Consider the following 7,437-nt stretch of genomic DNA (forward strand, 5'->3'; position numbering starts at 1 on the left):
CGTTTTTGTAGTATTAAAGCAAAACCTAAGAAAAAATATGTGAATTACTCATGTGAGTTCGTATTTTCTGTTTGAAACTGAAAAGATACTAAGACAGTATAATAATATTTCCTAAAACAAAATAACTAAATAAATTAAAAGGAAGAAAATTCAAGAAAGTTCTACTTCCTCCAGGGTGTGAATGATGTTAGAGAAATATTCTTGCTATCATACACACTCACAGTATATTCTGTACAGATGTGTGTGTAACAATTGCCAGTCCTGCTGGATGAGTGTTGTGGAATGTTTCACAAGGACAAGAGGTGAATAAAGAAAGACTGTGCCTCAGTTTTGTTAGAGGGGCTCACTGGGAATACTACCATGAGATGTTAAAAGAAGATCAATTTGATTCTTTTTTTTTACATTGAGAAATAAGACTTGGGAGGATCATATTGTTACAGTAATTTATTGGGACGTGGAGACTGAGGTGTCATGATCTAAGGGACAGAATCTGGTTATTGTCAACATTTCCAGTTCTCCGGGAGCTTCAGAGCAAGGAGATGTTTGCTGATAGGTAAGGGTCTGAGATTCACTGATCAAAGCAATTGTAAGGTTTATCTTGGATGACCTTAGTTCAGTTCTGGGTAATCATTAAGGGTGTCATCAGCAGTCCAGGAGCAGGGCATAAAAACAGGCAGGTACAGAGAAAGACAAAATGAGAAAAAGAGAGAGGAGAGGAAGACAGAAGCAGGAAGGTCCTTGTCCTGATACTCCATAAGAACCAGATTTGATTTAGTATTTGACCCTTCCTAGAGCTTGCCATACTGTTATTTTTACAAAAACTCTGAAGCCGACAAATTGTGTTTCTTTTCTTCTCTTTTCAGCATATTAACACTTACTAATATTAGCCCTAACAATAGACAAGCACCCATTTTATCTTCCACAAATGCTTGTTCAACATTTGTTGTTACATGTTTATATAGTCATCATTTTCAAGATGAATGTCTAATGGTGATTTTTAAATAAACCTTTTGGATTAAAATACATTGTACAGCTGTGAAAACTACAAGGTGGCCAGTGCAAATGTAATTCAATAGGCCCTGCTGGGAAGAAACCTTCTGCTGTAGTGTCAGGAGCTGATCTGACATAACCACTATGCCAGCCTTGCATCTGAGCTCTAAGCTTGTCTGCTCTGATGATTCCTTGACAGAATAGTACTGCAAAGCCATCTGTAGTTTGCCTGTGAATTGTTTGCATATTTCTATTCTAGTTCTTTGGCAGAACAGAAAGGGCTGTCTGTGTTTGTCAACAGGGAAATGAGTTTGCAAAGCAAAAGTCAGACAAGAGGCTATTGGTTTGGGGTGGGGGTGGGTTATACAGTAGCTGGCAGTGATTGACACTTAATGCAAAAGTATAATCAACTTTCTTCACAGCATCTGCCAAAGGCTGCTTCTTTTCACACACACGAGGAAAGCTGCAACACAAATCAGGTGTGAAATTGGAACCCTTTCATACCTCAACAAAGTGACATTGTCACCAAAGGTTTTGCTAAAAACAAATACAGTACAGTATGTCTGCCAGACAAAAGCAGAAATTCTGCTGCCTGCTTTGGTGCTTTTTACTTTTTGTGTTTCCAGGGGATTTTTTGCATTTGTTTATTCTGTTTGTTAAATAATGTACTCCATTTTGTCTTGTGCTTTATTCCAGACAAACAAGCTTTTCTTCAACACAAATCAATTGAGAGAGCTGTGGAAGAGCAGCAAAGAATGGTTAAACGTCTTAAGTGGATTTGAATTTGATATAAAATGAAAACATCAGCCTTCATCAGTTTTCTTCTTTTACTGGTCTAATCTCTGTGGCATAAAAAGGCAATTAAAAACAAAATGCGAAAGGCCAGGCAGTCAATATTTTAATGAACCTCCTGCAATTATGACTGATCATATGCACTTTCTAAAAAGATGCTTTTCAAAATCTCATAACAGGTATAACTTATGAAGCATGACTATTGTCTGGGGAAAAAATAATGAGGTGCCAAAAAATAGGAAAAAGAGAGATTAATGTGTTCTCTTTCACTTTTAACACTAACATTATCCAAATCAAGTGCCAATACATATAATAGCAAATTTGATTTGATATAAAGCACCTATTAAAATAATTCATCCTTATTCCATTGTTGCAGATGATGGACTCAATGTTTTTAGCAAACTTTTAATTGAAACTTGATTGCTCAAACTTAATACTTTTACTAGTGAAAGATGTTAAATGTCAGCAAAAACTGAAGAATCACGCAAACCTGAAATCCAGTATGTTGCATAAGTATTCACCTCATGATTTCATTACACACGTGAAACACTATAATAAAGAAAAAGACTAGTGTGCAGCATATGTTAGACGAGAATTATGGAGATTAACATTAGCCGTGAGCCCGTCTCTCACAGATGCGTGCCAGATGAAAAAGTTATACCAGAGCATCCATACAGCCTGCAGGAACTCTTGAGAAAGTGAGAAATACAGACAAGAAAGGAGGGGGCTGGGTGCAGCGGCACAAGGCACACATATGCTTCAGGGTACTGACAAGCATAATGATGACTGGATTTACTGTAGATTTGCTCTACTCAATATCTGGGACACATTTTGTTTTGCGATGGAATCACCCAAGGTAGCACCACTGCAGAGAAAACTGGACCAAGACCTTGAGCCAAAAAAAGACTATGATTTCCATTAAACTGGTTTCAAATTTCCACTTCTGTCCCATGGATCTTGAGGCCTGGGTTCATTTCTGCACTAGGGTGCTTTCTGCATGGAGTTTTCATGTTCTTCATGAAGCTACAGGATGTGGGCTTTAATCTAGTTTCCTCCCATCTTCCAAAGACAGCCTCAGTTGATCAGTGTCTCTAAACTGTCCCTGTGAGTGTTTGTGTGTCCTGTATTGGACTGGTAGACAGAACAGGAAGCACTAGGCTCACTAGGCTGTGTACCTACAGCATGTTGGATTAAATAGGCTCCCCCGTGCAAGAATCCTCCATAGGATGATGCCGCTGTAGACGATGGATGATATCTGTGAATAATATATGGGAAACTTATGAATATTTTATGAAAGACTTCTCTTATAGGCTCTTGTTTGTAGCATATATTCAGTAGTAACATTATGCAGCAGACAGTATATGAATTTAGTTAAATAAAGCTCATACAAGTCTCTCTGCCCTAAGAAAACATTTCTTAAGTTAAAAGTTTTTCTTTTACAGTAAGAATGTATTCACCTTAAGGTTTCGAAAGTTTGTAGTGTTTAATTTATTCATAATTTCTTACTTCTAAAAAACGTGCGTGGATTAAATGTGCTTACTTTTAAGGCATTATAAAATAATTTAATTACACAAGTACGTGACTTCAGGCTTAGTATCCTCCCACAGTCCAAAGGCATAACGGTAGATTAATTGTCTTCTGGGAAACCTGGCCCTGAAAAGTGTATGTGTGTGTCTGTGTTTGTATCTGTGTGTGCTCTGCAGTGGACAGACAGCCTGTCTAGGGTGTACCCTGCCTGGGATAGGCTCTGGGATAGGCTCTGGCTCCTCCGCAACCCTGTTTCGGATATAGTGGTTCGAAAATGGATGGTTGGATGCAATTCATGCATTCTGGGCTGTTCGTATTCCTCTGAAGGTTTTTGATGATTCATTGCAAATTACTGCAAAATGCAAATTCAGATAATTTATAGGAATAAAATGATATTCATGCTGGAATAAAAATAACAAAACAGCCTCCTTTCTTAAAAGCTTTTTCAGCGTGCAGTTTCTAAATCATGACAAGTAAATCACACTGAGGAAGATAAAGTAACACAAAGGTCTATAGATTTAAATAGATCTACCAAAGGCTTGGTACTGAAAATTAAAGTAGCTTGTCTGCTTTTGGAGGAAAGCAATTTGTTTCGATTAAATTAATTCAGAGAGATTTTTATGACATGCGTGAAGTTTTTATTAAAAAGTATCACAGTTTAATAATTTTTGTGCTAGTTTGATTTCTTTTATTTTGTTTAATAGCAGAAAAGTCAAGAGTCCCCAAGGAAATCTTTTTAGCTTGTGTTTGCCATTGTTTTTTCGTGGAGTACAGAAAAAAAGTTTTTTTCTTCTTCTACTTCATTTTAAGCAGTTATTTTCAACAAAATACATCAAACCTATGACATTTGTTTTAAAAATGTCTTGTGTGTCACATTTCAACAAGCAATTAATATATATTATAATATTAATAATGATAATTAACCTAATGATATTTTCTCAGTTCAAAGACAAAACATTTCTTTTCACAACTGCAGAGATGTGCAGATTTCTAAGTTACTAACCCTATGAGCTCCCATGATGGTTTTCTTCTTGCACTGAAGAAGGTTATTAATATTTACCTTAATTACCTCTCTCAAGGTCACAATTTGAGAAGCTTTAAATTGCTGACAGTCAAAACACAGATTGCAATCAATGCATAGCTTTTCTGGGAATATAAAAGTGCCAACAGTATAATGTTAGAAATGAAAAAAGTAAGTCAATTTCAAGCACACATGAGTAAGCATTTGCAAATTCATTTATTATTGACTGCAAGACAGGCTTTCGAATGAGGCTTAAAACATGCCTGACTTTTTTAAAGGCTAAGCACATGGATTGAAATAAGAAATACATTGAATACTATATTATACACTTTTGAAAGTGCTTGACATGTCTTACTGTCCTTTTTTGCAAACTTCTGTAAAATTAGAAGACAAGATGTTATATAGAATGAGCAAAAACTGAAGAGGAGTAAAGACAGCAGGGAGCAGAACTCTTGGCTATAACTGGTTTCCTGTAGTTCATGTATTTTCAGAAAGAAATGACAATTTCAGTTCTGCAAGGGCTCACACACTGTCAGTCACAGCAGTAGTATCTTATAGTATTCTCAAAATAGACTACCCTGTGTGATCACCTGGGATTTTTTGAGAGTTACAGTGTTTTAATTCCTAAAACTGCGTCTGCCTATTGTTTTACGACAGGAGGATTTGACAATCAGAGTGTTTTGTCAGCATTTTGAGAGAATACCAACTGATATTTCTATATTAAAAAAAACAAATGCTTTGGAACAAGTTTATCTTAAAGGTACCAATATACAGTGTCTTGCCTGAGTAAAGCAAAAATCCAGGTCCTTACATTTTGATGTATTCCTGAATCATAAACTTGTCTTAATGTGCAACACATTGTAACGGTCTAAACAAGCTATTCATATTGTAGCGATGTACCTTTTTATTCACTATTATATATTGTACATTTATAACCACCAAGATACTCAAAATAAAACAGACAAGGTAGATGAAAGGTACCATACAGCATGGTTTGTGAATAATCAAAGACAGAGGACTGAGGGTCAGATTTATTGACTTATTGCACATTATTGCTGCATAGCTCTATGCCCAAAGGCTTTCTAAACAAAAGACTCAATATGTACAAGTAGTGCGATGGGCATGATACAGGGTATGTCAGAATGTGTCATTACAAGTACCTCTTCTTCTTCTCATGGTGGAAGGTATTCTCAGTGCCTCAGCAGGCCACACAGCAAGTACTGAGTTTTGAGATTGGCGGGGTGGCATTACAGAGATTTTTTGGAGAGCACAATTGACTCACTAACATAAAATTCTCTGAACTGCAGTTTGGAATACTTTATGTTTAATTTTGGTTTGACACCAGATTTCCCCTTTTAAGCAATGTTACAGTATTAAAGTAGATCAACACATACTAGGACAGAGGTTCCCAGTTCTGGTGTTTAGGAGGCTTTCTGTGTTGCCTTAACTTATGTACAGATCTTCACCTGGGAGAAGTCTTAAATTAATCAAATTAAGGTTTGACTGGACCAACTTATCCCTTTTTTGCATGGCCTTAAGCTGATGACAATTTAAAGAGACACAGAAGCCCAGTTGGGAACCTGCAATAGGAAACCGAAATGTTCATGTAACTGCCAGTCAAGGGGTTCCTCTACATATTCCTCAGAGTTTGCCTTCTGAACTCTGAGCCAAGAGTGGGAGAAGATAAAACCCCCTTTATCACCTCTAAGCACTTGTTCTTCTGCGGGTATGACAGACAGCATTTGCTGCCCACATTTTTGTTTCTTCCAAACCAGAGAAAAAAAAAACCTGTGTGAGACTATGGTGAAAGAGCATTCTTGATGTTAGAAATGTATCCCTGCAGATTATGAAGTACCTCAATGAATACCAAATTGATCTTGAAAGCATACTGGAGAATACTAATGTGTCTTTTTCCATCTCTATTATGTAACATTTCTTTGGTGAAAACTTAAACTGTGTTCATTTACTTCTGGTAAGGCGCTGTCTGCAGAATACAAATAATACAGACAGACTGGAACTACACCCTCAGAAGAAAATGAAAATGTTTCTTTGCTTCAGAATACTTGTTTATGATCTCGTCTGCACGAAACGGAAAGTGTATCTCATCTGTCATAGTCATCAAATGACTGCATCTGCATTTCTCTTGACATGTTGCTTTCAATGTTTTTCCCTAAAGTTTATTTCTGTATTTTCTGAATTTGCCTTTGTAGCACCTTTAACTGTTGAAATTAAACCTTGTGGATTTGCATGGTGTATCCCCTGACTGTCACCCAATTTTTCACCTACTTGAAAAACCTTGTACTTTCTTCAGTATGTGAATCCTCAAACTATAAAACAGAGGTCTTAGTCCTCTATAATACTAAGTGGCATAATTGATGTAATTCTTCCATTTTTTAATTACAAGCTAGAGCATACCCACTATAGATACATCTGTTTGCCTTTTCTCCAAAAGACATAAAAAGCATCTGAACGAGTTGTTCTAATGTTATTGCTCCCTCATTAAATGAAAAAAAAGACCCATTTATTTCAACCATGAGCACATGGATTTTGCTATCCTACAGTACAGTAAGCTCAGGCAAATGTGAAACTTATAGAAAACATTTGTTACAAGCACAAATTCAATAAATTGATATACTGTATACAGTATCAGTATTATTTACAACTGCAAAGTTAAGACCCCATCTTAACAGAAGAAAATTGTGTTTTCCCAATAGAAATTTCAAGAAATTTGAAACACTTTAATCAGCAAACCTTTATATACAGTATAACAAGATGATGTACCCTGCTGTTTGTGATATGTGATATTTCTAGTCCACTTACAGTTCTTGTAATAGCGTAGGAAAAACAAAGATGACTTTACCGAATGCTCTGAAACAAATGCAACAGGCCACTTATTTCATTGTCACATTGCAGGTCCACAGTGCCAACAGGAAGGTCTAGCTATTGATAAATTTTGCTCCTTCTACTTTCATACAAGCACCTTAAATGCACCTGTCAGCAAAAAAACAATCTCTGTCTTAGGGCATTTCAATACCTGGAATGAAAAGGGACTGTGATCCATGGCTGAGCTCTTGCACATAACTCAGCTTCCCCCAACATTGTGAATT

General features: G+C 36.4%; 1 long non-coding RNA gene across 1 annotated transcript; it reads left to right on the top strand.

Moving 5' to 3' along the window:
- The first annotated feature begins 324 nt into the window (after positions 1-324).
- Positions 325-1,875, top strand: LOC148641675 (uncharacterized). Its single transcript, XR_015929847.1, has 2 exons — positions 325-553; positions 1,687-1,875. It is a non-coding gene; the product is annotated as an uncharacterized LOC148641675 (long non-coding RNA).
- Positions 1,876-7,437: the final 5,562 nt, after the last annotated feature.

Source organism: Lepisosteus platostomus, chromosome 24 (assembly GCF_059453375.1).
Source record: "Lepisosteus platostomus isolate fLepPlt1 chromosome 24, fLepPlt1.hap1, whole genome shotgun sequence".
Taxonomy (NCBI): domain Eukaryota; kingdom Metazoa; phylum Chordata; class Actinopteri; order Semionotiformes; family Lepisosteidae; genus Lepisosteus; species Lepisosteus platostomus.